The 19701-nt window shown below is 47.2% G+C and overlaps 1 pseudogene; it reads right to left on the bottom strand.

The window, feature by feature from the left end:
* Nucleotides 1-8539: 8539 nt before the first annotated feature.
* LOC101037125 (rootletin-like) lies at nt 8540-14685 on the bottom strand (annotated as a pseudogene).
* Between the last annotated feature and the right edge of the window lie 5016 nt (nt 14686-19701).

Raw genomic sequence — 19701 nt, forward strand, 5'->3', positions numbered from 1 at the left:
GAGAGCTTTTGGTGTTGTACACGTGTTGCAGGAACCAGCTGCAGACATGAATGTGATGGTAGGGGTTGGCAACTGGAGTCAGGGCCAGCTGTGCATGAACACATACAACTACAGAGTCAGTCAGACACACATGTAGTAGCACAGGCCCAGGCTGATTGTGCACACATGCAAGGTGAATGTGTGGGATCACTGGGCTGGAGTGTCCACAGCAGCAGCAGCTGGGGATGTTCCAGGAGTAGGGGGAGAAGAAGGGCGGTGACTCTGGCAGATGGGGACTGCGAAGGTAAAAAACTTCACGGCCCTCAGGGCAATGGTTGTCCACTGCAGCAATGCTGAGATTCCTCAGCAGCAAAAGGCTTCAAGGGCTGTTAAGGTCTTCATTAAAGAAGGCCGCTGGAGTCCTGTGCAAAGCAGACTACTGGGCATCACAGTGGCTCCTCCCGCATCTAGACACTGATAACCCCTACCCATTTTCTTTGTTCCTAACCAACTCCAAGCATCTAAACTGCCAGTTTTCCCAACATTCAGAGTGGGGCGAAACTGAAGCAGATCAGTCCCATGGAGTGTCATGAGGGCTGAGGAAGTCAAATGCTCATCCTGCCCTGTAAGAGAAACTCACGAGCTAGGGAATATTCTCTCTGTGTCAGCTGAGGGATGGGATGATGCAGGTAAAATGAAACTGTCACTGTCCTTCCTTTTTTTTTTTTTTTTTTTGAGACGGAGACTTGCTCTGTCACCGAGGCTCAAGTGCAATGACATGATCTCGGCTCATTGCAACCTCTGCCTTCTGGGTTCAAGTGATTTTCCTGCCTCAACCTCCCAAGTAGCTGGGATTACAAGCATGTGTCACCATATCTGGCTAATTTTTGTATGGTTAGTAGAGACGAAGTTTCACCATGTTGGCCAGGTTGGTCTTGAACTCCTGACCTCGTGATCCGCCTGCCTCGGCCTCCCAAAGTGCTGGGATTATAGGCATGAGCCACCGCACCTGGCCCATCCTGCCTTTTTAATGCAACTATTCTCAGTTTTTTTTCTTCCACTGTGCTGCTAGACTTTCTTAAGTGAACTCTTGTGCTCTTCTGGAGCTATTTTTGTTCATGGATGTCTGTCCAGTTGTTGTTCTTTTTTGGAGGAAAAAAAGGCTGGGATCTCCTACTCTGCTGTCTTGCTGATGTCACTTATTCCTGCCTGTAACTGCAAAGTTCTTGGTGTGGGAAGTGGTAAGGATGGAAGTGCCAGTTTGAGATGTGGAAATCTGAGAGGAGAAAAATTGGGTGCATAAGAAGAATAGCAAGAACTCAGCTTTAGTCGTGTTAAATTTGTGTAGACATGTGGGTAATTAAATCTGAGGTTAGTTAGTGCCAGAGGTATACACATTTTGAAGTTATCCCCCAGATTTTATATAAAGTCACACCAAAGAAATGTATATATATTAAAAGAGAAAAAGAGAAATGGTCCAAGACATGTGTCTTGTGTCATTTATAATGTTGGGTAGTAAGGCAAGGAAATGTTTAACATTGTGGATGTTGCCCGTTTTCCAAAATGGTGCGACCATTTCCACTCCCACCTGCAGTATTTGAGATTTCTAGTTCCTCCAGATCCTTGATGTTTATATCCTTCGACTCACTTTTAACTTATTGTAAAATTCCATTTTAAACCATTTGTTTATAAATGTAGTGTAATATACATATTTAAGAGTTCAGGGCCGGCACAGTGGCTCACACCTATAATCCCAGTGCTTTAGGAGGCTGAGGTGGGTGGATAGCCTGAAGTCAGGAGTTCGAGACCAGCCTGGTAACCATGGTGAAACCCCGTCTCTACTAAGAATATATATATATATATATATATATATATATATATATATATATGCAGAAAAAATTAGACGGGTGTTTTGTCAGGCGCCTGTAATCCCGGGGATTTGGTAGGCTGAGGCAAGAGAATCGCTTGATCCCAGGAGGCAGAGGTTGCCATGAGCTGAGATTGCACCATTGCACTCCAGCCTGGGCAACAAGAGCGAAATTCCATTTCAAAAGGAAAAAAAAAAAAGGGTTTATCAACTGAACAAAACACCTAAGGAATTGATTTATTCTTACAGTGGCAATATTTCCTAGTATTAGGTTAGAGCCAGAGTGAGGAGGTGCAGAGCCAGTTACAGTGTACTATGATTTTACGTAATTTTTTCTACCACTAATACCGTTCAACATTTATTTGGTGGTTACTAGTGCCAGGCATTATTCTATGAGCTCTAAATATACCAATTAATTATCACAATACTTCTATGTCATCAGGACTATTACTCTGCTTCTCATTTTATAGATGAAGAAACTGAGGAACAGAGAGATTAAGTGCCTTGACTATTTGCAGACTGAGTAAGTGGCAGTGTCAAGACTTTAACACAGGTAGCCAGGTTCAAACTTTTGCTCTTACCTATGTACTTGACCACTTCTCACTAAGGACTTGTGAACATGACCAATTGTTTAATAACTCCTGTGTTTCTCCCTTAGATTGGCTGTGATGAAAAGTTCACACTTTTTCTCCATTTAACTTTGTTAAATCAGTAAAGGAGAATCAATGTCTAAAGGATTATCAATTTCTTTTCTGACAGATTTGCAAGGTGTCTGTTTAAACATGTGCAAAACGTACCTTGGATCTACTAAAAGCTATTTTAGGGTATTACAATGTCCCAAAGTAATGTGTGAGATTTAACATAATCTAAATTAATATATAATGACACTCAAATTTCTCATGGCCACTTTAGGTTTTGTGCCTTATAAGGAGGACTGATTAGAAGTTGAGTATTACATGCAGCCAGCACCTCAATCATCAAGCCATGCGCAGTGAAGCCCATGAGCTGTAAGCATGTGGATGAGGTAATTTATTTCCATGTTGGACTTGTCATTAGTTTCTTTGAAACCTCCCTTTAGTGATAATTTTTATGCCCAGAAGTCTGTTGGGTGTGCTGGGAAATCTAGAAAATATGAGAAAACATATTTGTTTTTTACCAAAAGTAGCCTGTTTTCTTATTGAAACGGCAGGACTCCAAAAAGAAAATAATTAGAAAATCATGTAGACCATGTACATAAGTTCTAAGTTATATAGTATATTTGGTATTTTAATGTTATTAGGATGTTCTGAGAACGATAGGAAGAAAAACTGTATGCCAGAAAACTCTGTATGCCAGAAAATTGTTGGGAAAGAATGAATGGAGTGGGTTGTGGGATTTGAGCTTTCCAGTAAATGCTGGGTATGATTTGGGTAGTGGAGCCTGAAAATGAGAAAGAAATTCATTTTGAAAAAAGGTACGGATGAAATAGTGAGCTTGGAATGTGACAGAGGAAGCAGGGAAAAATTGATAGTCTACTTACTGCCATATTCCTTTCTCATTCAATCCCATTCACTGTCTCAACCTTAACTACAGAGCTTTATGGACATTGTGTGTAGTATTCAGAGCAGAGCTTCTCAACAGAGACCTAGGCCCCTAGGTCTAATGCAGAATAATGCCTGGCACTAGTAAATCAGAATTCCCAGAGATTCTGATTTAATTGGCTTAAAATGTGATCTGGGTATAATTATTTTTATAAAGTACCCCTGAGGTTGCCAGTGTGCCAAACATCTTGGGAATCATTGATGGAGATGGAGTGACTTGAAGATTAGAGTGAGGAGGTTCAGGGCCAGTTAAAGTGTACTATGCTTTTACATAATCATTTCTACCATTTATAATTGCAGGTCTGCATTACTAGTCTACATGGAAGAAATGGGGTGATAGATGATAGTATCCTTTTCACCTTGGATTCTCTGAAACTTCCTGATGGATACATACCTCAAAGATACGATATTGTCAATGTGGTCATGGTCGAGAGCATTCAATCCTGCTATATTTGGAAAGCAGTTTCTATTACCCCAGTGTAAAGGTTGTAATAATAAAACACTTATTCTTGGTTCATCTTCTCTTCTGTGGGCAGTAAAGGGCCTAGTTTAATTGAAAAGCTTAGCTTAGTAAACCTAACAATATTTTACACATGACTTTTCTGGTAAATTTAATTAAGATACTGGCTAGTTCACTTGGACCATGAAGCCACTTTAGTGAAGTGCCTTATCAATGATAAAGTGTGCTAAAGCTGGCAAGTGACTGTAGGTAGGGAATTGTTGGAAACACACAACAATTAACCCTAATTCCTTGTTTTCTATTACCAGGAGTGCATTATAGGATGGCAGAGGCCTGGGGCAGCCCTGAAGGCACCATCAGAGGAAAAGATTTAACTGAAGAAGCAGCAGAGCCAACGTGTTAAAAGCATGATTTAAAGTTACAATGTGACTTCAATTCTGAGTCCCCCTTATACTGTTTTTATTTTTCCATAGCCTTTTTTATCTTATATTTACCTATATAATTTGTTATGCCAGGACTTACTTGGGTCTGTTTTTCTCCTTAATGCATCACAAAGCACTTAGAAAAGTGCCTGGCATATATTAAGGGCAGATTAAATGTTGTTAAATTCAATAAATGGGTGATCTGGCCAACAATAATGCTTAAGTGTGGGTAATTCATGACTTATTTTCTAGGAATAAAATTGTTGAGCAATCCATTAAGATTTCACTTGATAGCTTACCAAGCACGTCTCCAGATCTGGTACACATAAGCGTGAAAGTGGCCGAAGATCTACTTTTGGGAGAAGTGCAGTCCAACTCCATACATGAATTAGGGGGCAAATCAGAGCCCTCTGAAGGAAGGGGAAGCTACTTACCCATGGGCTACGATGGTACTAAAATCCTACAAATACACCTGATGAAACGTTTTCCTTTCTTCCTCAAACAGAGACTTAGCCAGATAACTGCAACCTAGGGGAAGGGATATATTCAGATCTTCAGGCATCACTGGAAAGTGTCTGTGAGCTCCCTTCCAGTCCTGGGGTTCATAATTCTCCCATAATCTCCTGCTCAGTGAACAAACAAAGTTTGGTTCTGAAATTGCTTTGCAAGTTTACTTAGACCTTTCAAGCATCCAGTGGTTAGTTTTCCATTTTACAGGAACATAGTAGGTGTGAATATCCTGTAGATTTTAGGCTTTCACTGTGACAGTTCCAGGTCCCTGTGAAAGTCATCATTCAAAAGCAGCCCCATAAGCTGTGGGAATTACAGAGACGGCTGCCTTTGGACTTGAGAGATGCATGGGTCATGAGTTCTACCATCTCCTCATTTAATTCTCCGCTTTGGTTGATGTAGAAGAATGTTCTTTGAGAGTAACAGTGAATTATGGTAAGCCTAGTCAGGTGGTGATTCAATCACAGCTAGTGTTTCACAGACATCCTCACCAAAATGAGTGAATTACTTCTGCACCTGGGGTGCAGTGGTTGCACAGGTGAATAATTTTCCTTCATCCTTTAAATAGCAAAGTCCAGAATCCATTTGCTTTTCTAGGGCTGGTCCAGCAGTACTACACTTTGAATATTTGCTTCCTGGAAATGTCAACCTTGAGGCTTGTTGCCATAATTTCAAATGCAGGGTTCTTAATCACCTCACCCTCAGTGAAACAACATACTGGTCTTCCTAAATGGTGCAGGAATCGCAGGAGCAGGAAAGTCGTAGGATGAGTTAAAAGTGTATTTACTACAAGTGAGAAAGAAATGCCATGAAAATACAGGAACCCTTCAATTCTGTCAATATCTGCTTCATATATTTTGATGGTCTGTTATTAGGTATGTAAATGTGTATATAATTGTCATATCTTCTTGCTGTACTGAACCATTTATTTATATATAATGGTTTTGTCTCTTGAATTCTTTTTTGATTTAAAGTCTATTTTGTGTGATATTAGCATAATCACTCCTGCTCTCTTTTGTTTACTATTTGCATGTCATATAGTTTTCCATCCTTTCACTTTCAATCCATTTGTGTCTTTGGATCCAAAATGAGTCTCTTTTAGAAAGTAGACACACACACACACACACACACACACACACACACATATACATATTTTATGCATCTGTATATATATATATATATATTCACACACATATATATATTATATATATATATACACATATAGTTTTCAACTTTTATTTTAGGTTCAAGGTATTGTGTTCAGGTATTTTACATGAGTAAATTGTGTGTCACAGGGGTTTGATGCACAGCTAATTTTGTCACCGAGGTAATCAGGATAACTCCTCATAGGTAGATTTTGATCATCACCCTGCTCCCATTATCTATCCTCAAATAAGCCCCAATGTCTATCATTCCCTTCTCTGCGTCCAGGTGTACTCAATGTTTAGCACTCGCTTATAAATGAGAACATGCAGTATTTGGTTTTCTGTTCCTGTATTAATTCGCTTAGGATAATGGCCTCCAGATCCATCCATGTTGCTTCAAAGGGCAATGATGCCATTCTTTTTACAGCTGTGTAGTATTCCATGGTGCCAATGTACCACATTTTCTTTATCCAGTCTACCATTGATGGGCATTTAGGTTGATTCCATGTCTTTGCTATGGTGAATAGTGCTGGAGTGAACATACCCATACACGTGTCTTTACGGTACAATGATTTATATTCCTTTGGGTACATAGCCAGTAATGGGATTGCTGGATCAAATGGCAGTTCTATTTTAAGTTCTTTGAGAAATCTTCAGCCTGCTTTCCACAGTGGCTGAACTAATTTATATTCCCATCAGCAGTATATAAGCATTCCCTTCATTCTGCATCCTCACCAGCATCTGTTTTTATTTTATTATTTTATTTTATTTTATTTTATTTTATTGATACAGTGTCTCACTCTGTCACCAGGCTGGAGTGCAGTGGCATGATCTCGGCTCACTGCAATCTCTGCCTCCTGGGTTCAAGCGATTCTCCTGCCTCAGTCTCCCAAGTAGCTGGTATACAGGTATGCACCACCACGCCCAGCTAATTTTTGTATTTTTAGTAGAGACGAGGTTTCACCATGTTGACCAGGATGGTCTTGATCTCTTGACCTTGTGATCCGCCTGCCTCGGTCTCCCAAAGTGCTGGGATTACAGACCCGCGCCACTGTGCCCAGCCCAGCATCTGTTATTTTTTGACTTTGTGATAATAGTCATTCTGACTGGTGTGACGTGGTATCTCACTGTGTTTTTAATTTGCATTTCCTTAATGATTAATAATATTGAGCATTTTTTGTATGCTTCTTTACCACTCATATGTCTTATTTGGAGAAATGTCTGTGTCCTTTGCCCATTTTTCATAAGGTTGTTTGGCTTTTGCTTGTTGATTTGTTTGAGTTCCTTATAGATTCTGGATATTGCATCTTTTCAGATACATAGTTTGCAAATATTTTCTCCCATTATGTACGTTGTCCGTTTACTCTGTTGATAGTTGAAAGAATATATTTGGATCGTGTGTTTTTATCCAGCTTACTTATCTCTGCCTTTTGAATGGAGAGCATAATCAATTTACATTTCAAGTAATTAAGAATAAGGAAAGACTTCTGACATTTTGACACTCGTTTTTACTATTCTTTATAGTTTTTGGGGGGACCTCATTGCTTGCATTACTATCTTCTTTTGTGCTGATTCTTTTGTAGTGAGCAGTTTTAATTCTTTTCTTATTTCCTTTTGTACATATAGTAAAGTTACTTTCTTTGTGCTTACCATGGGGAATACATTTAACATCCTAAAGTTATAACACTGTAATTTGAATTTATACCAGTTTAACCTCAATAACATATAAAAACTCTGTGTATTTGCAACTTTGTTTTCACTCCTTTTAGTTGTTAATATGACACTTACATCCTTACACATTGTATTCCCGAGAACATAAACTAAGAATTCTTTTAAATTCATTCATTTCTTAAAGTTAAGTAGGAAACAAAGTTTGGAGTTACAAACCAAAGTTACAATGATACAAGCTTTTAGACTTTTAGACTACTAATTTAAAAAATGTATTAGTCTCTTATTAAGTCATGCACAATTCAAAAAGTAGAGTTACAAATTGTTGCAATAATGCTATATTTTATAATTGCCCATGTACTTATTGAGTTGTGTTTTTTGTTTGTTTTTAGAAAAGGAAGTCTTCTTGTTACAGAAAACAGTTCTGAACAGTTAACACTGTAAAAAGGTGTAAAAATACAGGACAAGGACTCTGAACTCTCTGAGGAATTTCCTGACACACACACACTCTGAACTAAGGCAGAGAGATCTCTGGAAGTCTGGGCCTCTGACTCTTGCCCTGAGACTGGTCCCCCTCCTCTTTCCCACGAGCCCATGCTCCAGGGCTGACCAGAGACAAGCTCTCCCCAACACTGGCTACAGCTCAGCCTCTCAAGGAGGACCTTGTATCATCTACAGCAGCTCATCCTGGAAGAGGGGGGCTGACCTCAGGTGGGGCCCGCAGGCGATGCTGGAAAGCCTCTCCAGGCCTGGAGCTGGAGTACCCCTCCTCAGTACTGCCAGCAGGTTTCCTCTTCATCCCACCCCAGCTCGAGGCCCCCAAGGGACGGGGCTCTGGGTGGGCTGTCCAAGAGGAGGGCCCTCCTCTGTCCCGGGTACAGGGCCACTCACCAGTTGTCAGTAGGGGCTCATTTCTCTGGGGGGCCAAAGGGTGAGGAGAAGGATGCTGAGCAACTTCGAAGCTCCTGCTGCAACTGTCCTTTCAGTGTGGACACCGGCTCCTCCAGCCCGTGTACCCTCTGGTGGTGGCCAGCTCTTGTGCCTCTAGGGTGTGTTCAGCCTGTGCCTGGGCACTGCACAAGCCTCCACCTCCTGCTGCAGCTCCAGCTGCTGCTGTGCTTCCACCTCAAGCTGGGCTGGGCTGTGGCTCTGCTCCAGCGCCACCACCTGTGCCTCCAGCTGCTGGATCTGCCTCTGGGCCTTGGCCAGCTTTAGCTCAGCCCCCATGAGGGTCCAGTCCAGGCTGCCCTTCTCTGAGCTCAGGGGCACTGTGTCCTCATGGCTGCAAAGCTTCTCTCACTCCACCTTGTCTAGTGTCCTCCTGAGGGCCACGAGGTCCTTCTTCAGCTGCAGGGCTGAGCGTTCCACCTCCTGCTTCTTGGCTTCCAGCTGAGCCAGGGTGAACTACAGGCTGCCCAGGCGTTCCTGCAGCAGCCTCTGCTTGTCCTGCAGCTTCTGGACTGTGTGCAGGGCTGCAGCCTTGCCCTCCTGCCACTGCCACAGCACCTTCTGAAAGTGTTGTAGCTGGCCCTCCGGCTCTGCCCGCTGCAGCTTCAGGTCAGCCACCTTGCCTGGAAACGTCTGCACCTGCTCACCCAGGGAGCTGCTCTGCTTCCGTGCCTCCGACAGTGCCTGCCCGACAGCGTCCAGCCATTTCTGGAGCACTTGGGCGCTCATGTTCACAGGCAGTCAGAGCCTTCTGTAGATGCAGGTTCTCGTCCTGGGTGCTGTTGAGGCTGGTGCTGCTCTGGGCCAGGGCCTCTGTCAGGCCCAACACCTTGACCTGCCAGGCCCCCTTGCTTTCCTCCACCTGTGCCAGGGCCCGGTTCAGCCGCTCCGCTGTCAGCTGCAGGGTCCCTGCGCTCACCTCGCTGTCTGCTACCTGTCTCTGCATGGAGGCCACCCGATCCTGGAGGGCGTGGGCCCAGGCCTCGCGGTTTCTCAGGACCAGGCAGCTGCGCTGCAGTTCCCCCTCAAGCTAGGGCCGCTGCAGCTCCAGCTTGACGGTGCGGCTCTCGGAGGCGTCCAGCACCTCCTTCAGGCACAGCTTGTCGCCCTCCAGCTTCGTCTCCTTGGCCTTCGTCTTGGTAATCTTTTCTTGGCTGGCCCGGAGCTCGCTCTTGGTGGCTGCAGGCTTCTCTCCAGTGTGGCCACCTGGTCCAGCGTGGCGTGGTGCTCCAGCTCACTGAACCGCACACTCCTCCTGCAGCACCAACTCCGCCTGGACTCTGCTCAGCAGCCCATCCACACTGCGCCGGGCTTCCTCACTCTCAGCCACTGCCTTCTCTAGCTGCCTGGCTCTCGAGGTTGCGGTGTCCCTCTCGGCCTCCATCTTGGCCAGCTGGCGATTTAGGGTACTACTGTTCTGGATCTGCAGTTTGTCCGGTTCTCTCTGGGCACTCCGCAGCTACTGGAAGAATTCTCAGAGGGCCCCGAGCACTGCCTCTGGGACCAGGTGTGGAGGATTCCGGGAGGTGGTAGGTCCTGCAGATGGTGGCCAGGACCCAGGGCTGCATTCTAAGGTGCTGGAGCTGCTGAGCCCTTCCCCACTTCCTCAGGCGGAGCGCGTCCCAAGCTGGGGAGCCGGGCATCGGTCGCGGGGCTGGGCTGGGTGTGAGATCAAGGCCGAGGCCCCAGCACAGAGCCAGCCGAGCGCAGGCCACCCAGTTAGGCCTCTACCGCATGCCACTGCACCTCCATGCGGGCCAGCTCAGCCTCCAGGCCTTGTGCCTGGTCCTCAGCCACGCTCAGTCGCAGGCCCTGCTCTGCAGCCTGGGCCCGCGCCGACTCCACCTTCAGCTCCAGGCCGCAGGTGTGGTCCAGCTGCTGTTTTTCTGTGGTGCGCGCGCCTCCTCCAGGGAGCCCAGCAGGCCTGGCTCACGGGACCGGAAATCACCTTCTTGCTCCTGCAGCTTCCACTGGAGTACCTGGAGCTTCTCCTGCATCGCCTCCAGGCTGGCTTCGCCCTGCAGAAGCCTCTGCGGGAGGCCCAGGGTCTCCTGTCGGCTCTCCTTCTCTGCCCACTGGCCCAGCACCAGGCGGCTCTGCAGCTCCGCCTGCTCCTGGCACAGCCTGGTGTTCTCACTGTCCAGCATCTTCATCTGATGCCAGAGCTCCTGCAGCTCCCACTGAGCCTCCAGCTGTGAACACTGCACCTCCTGCAGCCCAGTCCGCAGCTCCCAGGCCTCCTTGCCCAGTGCTGCTTGTGCCTCCTCTCAGAGTGCCAGCTTCTGCTCCTTGTCCTCATTGGCAAACTTTAGGCTGATGCGCTCTTTCTCTGCCTGCTTCACTGCGAATCTCAGCTATTCATTGGAGCACCGCAGAGCCTCACGCTTGTTGGTGCCCTAACCAGGCTGCGCCACAGCTTGCCCCACTCCTGGCACTGTACCTCGCGGCCCTCCTGGTTCTCACGCAGCTTGTGGTGGCCCTCCAGAATCTCCTGCCGAAGCCCATCACGGGCATCCTCCAGCAGGCACAGCTGGGTCTGAAGCTCTTCTGCCTCACGAAGACAGGAGTCCGGCTGCTTGCCCAGGTCTCACCTGCTCTTGCAGCCTCCTCACCTCCTGGGCGTGGGTCACAGCAGCCTCCTTCAGATGGGCCAGTACGTCCAGCATCTCAGACATCCGAGCTCTCACGGTGCTCTGGTCCTACTCCTGCCGGCTCTGGGCATCTGGTTTCTGCCACTCCATATCCAGAGGACGGTGGCCAGACTGTGTCCTGTATCCATCAACTTCTCTGACAGCACCGCCTTCTCACTCCTTCAGAGACAAGGCCTGCTGCTTCTTGCTCTAGGTCAGGTCGAGGCCCTCGTCATGCTCCTGCTGCGGGACAGCGATCTTCTCGCTCACCTCTTCCTTCTCGGCCTCCAGCCAGGACAACAGCTCCTCCTGTTGGCGCTGCAGGTGACTCTGCAGCTGGGCCCGCTGGGCCTCCAGCTCCCGCCATGCTGCCTCCTTTTCACGCTGCAAGTCCTCCGTGTGGGCTGCCCGCTGCTCCCGCAGAGGAGCCTGGGCCTCCTGCTCAGCCTGCACCAGCTTCTGGGCCATCAGCTCCTTGTCTAGACTGACTTTCTCCTGTGTAGCTATTATTTGCTGCCACAGACCCGCCAGTTCCACAGTCAGGGTCCCCTTGGCCAGCAGCGGGGCCTGCCCATCGGCTTCCAGCTGCTCCCGGCAGGCCTCAAGCTGAGCCAGGTGCCTTTGCACCTCAAACAGGCTGCCCTCCAGGGCTTCTTTCTCCAAGCGCAGTCCTGTGGCCTTCTCTGACACGGTCCTGCCTTCATGCTCCACGGCCGCCAGTTTCATGGCCGGGCCAGTAAGCTCCTTGGCTAGCATCTCCTTCTCCCAGGCCGCTCGCTCCAGCGCCTCCACCTGCCGCTGTGCCTACTGCCGGGCTTGCTCCAGCTCCTGCTCCCGCAGGCTTAGCTGCCGGGAGAGCTGGGGTAGCTGCTCCTGCAGCCGGCTACGCTTATGACGCAGCGTGGGGAACTGTTGTTCCAGAGCTTCGTGGACCTGCTCCGACACTCGTAGGGCGCCCTCCAGGACCTGTCCCGCCACCTCCTGCTCCAACCGCAGCTCCTTCAGCAGCCTCCTGCTCTTCCTGCGCCACTGTGGCCTCCTGCTCCGCCTGCCGCTGCCGGCCCTGCAGGGCTGCCTTTTCTTCCTCCAGCTGGGTGACAAGGCTGTTCAGATCCAATTTGTCCCGGGTGAGGCTCTCATTGAGGGCGCTCAGCTTGGACAGGGAGTCCTGCAGGGAGGCCTCCTCTGCCCCCAGCTTGATCATGGAGAGCTCGAGCTCCAGGCGGCCAGCCTCAGCCTTGGTCAGCGCCTCAGCCACCTCGTCCTTCTCGGCCTGCAGTGTGTCTCGCTGCAGAGTGGCGCAGCTCAGCGCCTCCCTCACCCCAACCAGCTCCTTGGCCAGGCCTCAGCGCTTCTCTTCCAGCTGCTCTAGCTGTTTATAGTGCGCTCAAGCTCCTGGTGCACCCTTGTAGCATACTGCATCGTGCGCTCCTGCTCTTCCTCCAGCCGGTCCAACACCACAGCTCTTCCTGGGCAGCCTGCAGCTTCTCCCACTCCTGCCGCAGTTCCTCGGACTGCTGCTGGGCCACCTGCAGGCTGTGGACCAGGGTGCTCTTCTCCCCGCTCAGGAGCTAATTGGCGCTTCGCAGCCGCTGTACCTTGCACTGGGTGTCCTCGTGGGCCTGCATGGCACCATTGGTCTTGTCCCACAGGTGGTGCAGCTGTTCCTCTAGGGCCCGCCACTCACCCTCACTGTCGCTAAGCTGTTTCCCCAGGGTGGCCAGCAGGTCCTGGCTTGTCTCATAGCACCTGCACGTGTCCTGGACCTGCAGTTGGCCCTTGTGCGGGGCGGAATGGATCAGGGCGAGCAAGGCGGATTTTGACCTGGCCAGAGACGGGCCTCAGCGGGACTAATGGCCACAGCCCAGCGAGGAGCGCTGCGATGGGGATGGGATCTGCTATCCGGAGAGCTTCTGCAGGCTGCCTTCCAACGCATCCGCTGTGCGCTTGCAGTCGCTCAGCCGGACTCCGCTCTCAGTGTCCAACAGGACCGTCTGTGCCAGGTCCCTCAGGGTCTTCTGCAGCCCTTCTCCGTCCTCTGTCTCGAGGGCCACCTGCTTCTGTCGCCGCAGGGATTCCAGGGCCTCAGGCTTCTTGGTGAGGGCCTTGTTAACCTGATCCTTCTCCAGATTCTGCTTCTGAAGAGGCTCCACTGCCAGGGCCAGCTCTGTCACTCTGGCACTGAGGTTGTCCTTGTCCAGATCACTTTGTATCTGCTGCTGGTCTAACTCCTTCTTGCAGAGCACCCTGTCCCTCAGCTGCTCCTCCAGCTGGGCCTGCAGCAGGGCCTGCTTCTCCAAGGTGGCTTTGGGCCAGCTCTCCGCCGGCCGCAGGTTGGTGCTCAGTAGCAGGCCCGCCTACTGGACAGGGCATGATAGCCCAGCCAGCCCCCTTTCTAGCTGCAGCAGGTCTCTCTCAGTGGACATCTTCACCTTGCTGACCAGCCACCGGATCCCCACCACTGGCTTCAGAGGAGTAGCACGCGACTGTGCTCGTTGCAAAAGTAAGCATTGGAGGACTCCTCCTTGAGCCTCCATGCCGCCTCCCGCTGCTCCAGCTCCTTGTGGCTGCATGTGTCCAATCACTGGTCACCTTTCATATGTCCTCACAGAGCCTGGTTGGCTGAGCCTGCCTGATCCAGCTGCTGTCAGAGCACGGCATTCACCTGGGCTAGGCTAGCACTCCTCTGCTGCTCCTCTTCCAGCCAGATGAGGGCTCTCTCCAGGTATTGGCTGTGCTCTGTGCCCCTCAGCGGCTGCTGCTCCAGCTCTCTGGACCTCTCCAGCAGCTGCTGCTCCAGCTCCTTGCATCTCTTCTTGTACTGGAGAATCTTGGCCTGCAGCCGCTGCACAAGCTGGGCCTGTCGCTGTTGGCCCTCCTGGTAGGCCTGCAGCTTGTGCCTGTAAGAGGCCTGCTCCTCCTGCAGCTGCCTCCACAACTCCATGCTCTGCCCTACCAGTCCCCTGGGCTCCTGGGTCTCCAGCTCCCCAGGCTCCAGCACATTGTACATAATGGAAGGCTCATCGTTTGGCTCTGCTTTGGGCCAGCAGGTCCTCCATGTGGGACAGCTCCTGCTGATGTATCAGCTGGTTCTCCTCCTGCAGAGACAGCAATGGTGTCATCTCTGTGGCCTGCAGTGGGACTGGGATCTCAGGCCGGGAGAGGTTGCGGGTGATGATCTACCTAATGCGGGCAGGCAGGCTGACCGGCTCAATGTCCTGGGCCAGGTCCCACGTGACCAAGCACTTCTCTTGGCACAAGACTTTGCTATCCAGTGTCTGGATAACTGTTTCCAGTGTCAGCTGGGCCTCCTGTGTCCCTGCCAGCCCAAAACTAATGCGGCGGTGGGGTGGCTGTGGGCACCCCTCCAGCCCCCTTCTCCAGGACCCCAAGACTAGCTTAGTCAGCACGCCCCACAGCCAAGCTACTGTGTTGAGCACCAGGCAGATTAAACTTAAATCCAGTGGTGTGCCCATGTGACCACAGCGATGGGAGGAGCAGGATGGGGGCTGAGCGGGGAGGGGATGGGGACAGGAGAGGAGGGAAGCAGAGGCAGGGGGTAGCTGAGGGAAGAAGAAGGAAGAGGAAGGATGAAGGTGAGGGGAGGAGAAGGTAGAGAAAGGGAGGGAGGAGAGAGTAGAGGGGATGATGAGGAAAGGAGTGGAGGGAATTTTTATTTCTTCATACAGCTTTGAGTTCCTATCTAGTATCCTTTCATTTCACTTTGCAGAAATCTCTTGAGCAGTTCTTGCAGGTCAGGTGTAGTGCTAACAAACTATTAGCTTTTATTTATCTGGGAATATCTTAATTTCTCCCTCACTTTTGAGGAATAGTGTTGCCAGATATAGCATTCTTGGTCAACATATTTTTAGTGCTTTGAATATATCAGCCCACAGCCTCTGGCATCTAAAGTTTCCAAAAAGAAATTAACTGACAGTTTCATTGAGGATGACTCGTATGTGATGAGTCATTTTTCTCTTGCTGTTTTCAAAATTTTTCTGTCTTTGTCTATTGAAAGTTGCATAATAAGGTGCCCTAGTTTGGGTATCTTTCAATTCATCTTACTTGGCATTCATTGAGATTCTTGGAGGTTTATATTCATGTCTTTCATCACATTTGGCAAGTTTTTAGCCATTATTTCTTCAGATATTTTATTTGCCCCTTTCTCTATCTCTTTTCCTTTTTGGACTTCCCCTAGGCATATCCTGATTGGCTTGGTGGTGTCCACAGGTCCCTGAGGATCTGTTCATCCTTCTTTCAATCTTTTATCTACCTGTTCCTCAGACTTGATAATTTCCATTTTCCTATCTTCAGGATTGCTGGTTCTTTCTTTTGGCTGCTCAACTCTACCTTTAAACCCCTCTGCTGAATTTTTTATTTCAGATTTTGTACTTTTCAATGCCACAGTTTATTTTTGGTTTCTTTCTTAGGCTTTCCATCTCTTTCTTGAAATTTCTATTTTGTTCATACATGACTTTCTTGATTTTATCCACATCTTTCTTGAGCAATTTTAGGAGAGTTGTTTCACAGTCTTTGTCTAGTAGATCTGCTGTCATATCTACTAGATCAGGGACTGCTTTTGTTGATTGATTGATTTTTTCCCTTGAATGTGCCATATTTTCCTGTTTCTTTCTGTAGGGTCCAGCCCTACAGGGTCCAGTGAGTCCCTCTCTGCTAGTGTGGAGACAAGAAACTGTGGAAGTAAAAGACACAAGACACAGAGATAGAGAAAGAGAGTTTGGGCCTGGGAGTCCACTGCCAACCAAAGCACAGAGTCCAGCAGTGTCCCTGAGTGCCTGGACACTCTGACTTTTATTGAGTACAAAGCAGGGGGAAGGGTAGGTAGGATGAGGTAATGTTGGTCAGTGATAGGGTCAGGTAAATCACGTGTCTTGGAGACAGGGACCCAAGACTTTGAAGAAGCCGAGGCGAGGAGAAAACCTAAGGCGTCAGCACTTTTTTCATACTTGTCAAGAAATAACAAGGTCACTCAGATTTATGTTACTATTACTAATTCTTATCTTTTAAGAAAAAGAGGAACCAGATGCCAAAGCAGAACTTGAAAGTAGACATGGAATGTGACCACTGAAGCACAGCACCACATAGAGACAATTAAGTTCCCAGATGTCTGTGGGTCTCCCTGACAGCCATCAGGTTACCACAAGAGCTTGGAAGAGCAGAGTTTTCTCCTCACTCCCCCGAGGAAAGAGATGTCTCAGCCATCTTGAACATCTCCTTACCTAGCTGACTAAACGGCGGGCGTTTTCACAGCACTGACACTGTCGCACAGCTGAGATGTCCTCCAGCAGCCCTTATGCAGGCGCGACAGAGGACTTAGAGCATCTTGCCTTAGGGTCACCTCTTTTCCAATGCCACTTCAGTCCCGTACTTCTTGACCTGAGACTTATTTTAAAGATTATATGATTATATGTATATATGTATATACCTATGATTACATATGATTATGTAATTATTTATTATTTATTTATAGGAATAACTATGTTACTATATCTCTAATTCTTTTCTAATTCTATGTTTATATGAGAACATGCTGAGGCTTCAGACCCTTGCCTCGGCTCTTGTGGGGTTTCCCCTCCACATCTTTCTATGCCTTGTGATTTTTTGTTGAAAATTAGACATTTGAATCTAACAATGTGAGAACTTTGGAAATCAGATTCTTCCCCCTCCTTGGTGTTTGCTGCTTTTTGTTATTGTTTTTATTTATTGTGATTCTTTTTTTTTCTTTTTTTTATTGCATTTTAGGTTTTGGGGTACATGTGAAGAACAAGCAAGATTGTTGCATAGGTACACACATGGCAGTGTGGTTTTCTGCCTTCCGTCCCCTCATCTGTATCTGTCATTTCTCCCCATGCTATCTCTTCCCACCTCCCCACCCCCCGTTCCTCCCCCATTTCCCCCCAACGGTCCCCAGTGTGTAGTGCTCCCCTCCCTGTGTCCATGTGTTCTCATCATCACTGGTCATTAGAGAAATGCATATCAAAACCACATTGAGATACCATCTCATACCAGTTAGAATGGCGATCATTAAAAAATCTGCAAACAACAGATGCTGGAGAGGATGTGGAGAAATAGGAACATTTTTACACTGTTGGTGGGAATGTAAATTAATTCAACCATTGTGGAAGACAGTGTGATTCTTTTTATTGCTGTAGGTTGTCTCCTTGCCAAAGATTAGCCTGGGATGTAAACTTAAGATCTTCTCAGGTGTTTTCTAAGCCTGCAGCTTTCCCTGTGCATGTGCAGTCACTTTCTAATTTCCTCTATATATGCACTTGTTTTTGAATGTCCTAGTCTTTAATCTCTGGCTTCCAAAAGGGGAAAGGGGAAAAACGAAGGAAGGCAAAGGAAAAGTGGTTCTAACCCTTTACATCTTGGGAAGTTGCTTCAGCCAGATGAGGACTTGCAACAGTGGAGAGAGGGACAACAAAAGGCCACCCACATCTTTGTCTTCAAGTCTGTGATCAGGAGGTGCAATCAGCTATCTGAGGACATATCTGCAATATTGGGAGGGCAAGTTCCCTTTTGCTCACCCCTGCTTCTGTACATTATGTGGAAACTGTTCCATTAACATGGGCACCGTGCTTGCCACAAGGCTGGGGCTGCTGGATGGGTAGCTACTAATGGACAAAGCTGAAATTGACCCAAATTAAACACACTTTACCTTCAAACTTCCCCAGGAAAATTGCAAGTCTTCGGTATATTCCAGAGTTCCAAAATAGCTATTTCAGAGTCTGTCAGTGTAATTGTTGTCTCAGTGGGGAGACTGAATTTTAGTGCTTCCTACTCCACCACCTTCCCAGAATCTTCCTAACCTTAAATTTTAAACATGCACACTAAAAATTATATTTTTTCGAATTATTCAGCAGATCAGTTCTCTTCCTGACAAAAGCCTTACCTGTGTTATCTTCCCTCGGCACTCTATTTCCACAGTTCTCATGTTTGTTGTTTTGAATTTTAGTATAAGCTTGTTATGAGTGCACAGAAAACTTTTTGCCTCCCCTTCTCCATATGTTTCCTTCTCCCCGTCCTTCTTTTTATAAGTGTGAGTACAGACTGAGAGTACAGACTCAGGAGTAAAACTCTCTGGGCACAAATCTTTGCTCCACCAGGTGTGCGACCTTGGGCAAGTTTCTTTACCACTCTGAGCCCGTTTCTTCATGTTTATAAAGAGCGATAAGTTTCTGTTTTAGGGTCATGATGGGTATTATATTATTTAGTATACGTAATGTGCTTAAAGTAGTACCTGACACAAAGTAAGTTCTCAATAAGTATGGTTTTTTTTACTCCTTCCTTGTTTGCTTAACTATCAATGCATGTTGAGATTTTTAAACCACTTTTAATTACTATTTACTTGCTGTTATTTCTTGACTTCCATTCTTTCCTTGCGAGTTTCTCGTTCTTATTTGTAACATACATTTTTTTTCAGTAATTCTGTCACCAAGAGTTAATGAATAGTAAAATGTTCAAGTTCTTCTGTGTTCCATTTATTCGTAAGTTCTAGGCTCACAGGTTTCTTGTCATGCTTTGAAGACATTAATTGTGACACATATGGCAAATAAGGACTGAATATCCATCCCAATCTCCTAATGTACCTTTCTGGACTTCATAGTCAGAAAAGTCCACATCTATATTTCTCATATTACCCTGTAGTTGGAGGTTCTGAATATGAATGATATCCCACCAGTTAGGTACTCTTGGGTGACCTTGAAATGATAAATAGGAAGCAGCAGCCACCTTCCTGCGCCTTTGGGTCTTTCTGCTTGTGAATACAGTCATGTAGACTTTATATTTTCCTGCTGCAGTGTTCCTTTGTGTAGTCACTAGCTTCATGGTGTCAAAAGGTGGTTGTGATATGACAGCAGCTTTCTGATCTCTGAATCACAGCTACAGGGATGTGTTCTTGAAGTTAACAGTTTCAGGGTTGGGCTCCCAATTTCCTACTATCTGAATTGAGTACTAGTGTTACCTACTTTGGTGAGCCAGTTCTGTTGTGGTATCCTGGGAGCGTTTTTTAGAAGTCCAACCTACATTCCTCTCTTTCAGCCTTTGAAATAATTTCGTAAGCACCTGGTCCATGGTTGAATTGAACTCCTGTTTAAAATAGCTACAGTGATTTCTGTTTCCTGCAACTGAACCCTTACTGATGCATCGTCTTCTGGCACCCATTGTTGTGGATATTTGGTGTCAATCCAGTTGTTTTTCTTTTTATGGGTAATTTGTCTTTCCTCTCTAGTGACTTTTAGGATGTTTCCTTTGTCTTCAGTGTTGTTTAGTTTAACTGGAGGGCCCAGCGGCATATTTTGTGTGTGTACATATCCTACTCACCATTTGAGGTTTTCTTGTTTTTTTGCCATATTGGTACAAATCCAGATCCTGCACTGAGCACAGTGCAGAATCAGGAATCGAGAGTCTTTCATTGAGAGGGATTGAGATGTTTCACTTTGTTTCAATCCATGGTTTAAGCAGGGGAC

This window comes from Saimiri boliviensis, chromosome X (assembly GCF_048565385.1).
Source record: "Saimiri boliviensis isolate mSaiBol1 chromosome X, mSaiBol1.pri, whole genome shotgun sequence".
Lineage (NCBI taxonomy): Eukaryota > Metazoa > Chordata > Mammalia > Primates > Cebidae > Saimiri > Saimiri boliviensis.